This window comes from Sinocyclocheilus anshuiensis, unplaced genomic scaffold (genome assembly GCF_001515605.1).
Source record: "Sinocyclocheilus anshuiensis isolate Anshui unplaced genomic scaffold, SAMN03320099.WGS_v1.1 scaffold992, whole genome shotgun sequence".
NCBI lineage: Eukaryota > Metazoa > Chordata > Actinopteri > Cypriniformes > Cyprinidae > Sinocyclocheilus > Sinocyclocheilus anshuiensis.
Genome location: NW_015552610.1, coordinates 1703 through 1981, shown reverse-complemented (window position 1 = coordinate 1981; position 279 = coordinate 1703).

Sequence of the window (279 nt, the reverse complement as noted above, 5' to 3'; positions counted from 1 at the left end):
ATACTGCCGGAAACCGACCTGCTGGTTCCTCCTCCCTCACCACCCTCGACGGTGGTGCAGCTAGGGGGTATACAAGGAACCCCCGGTGGAGCGGTAGGTTGCGATGCAGTTGTGTCCTAATACCGCTTCCACCCGGCAGGGCGAACCGTGCCTCCCCTCCGGGGTCTGTAGGTACTCGTCTGGCCTGTCCAGCAATGCTTATAGGGCCTGTGGAGAAGCTGCCTCCGCCTTACACGTTACGGCGTTACTGCAGGTTCGTCAGGCCAAGGCACTGAGGGA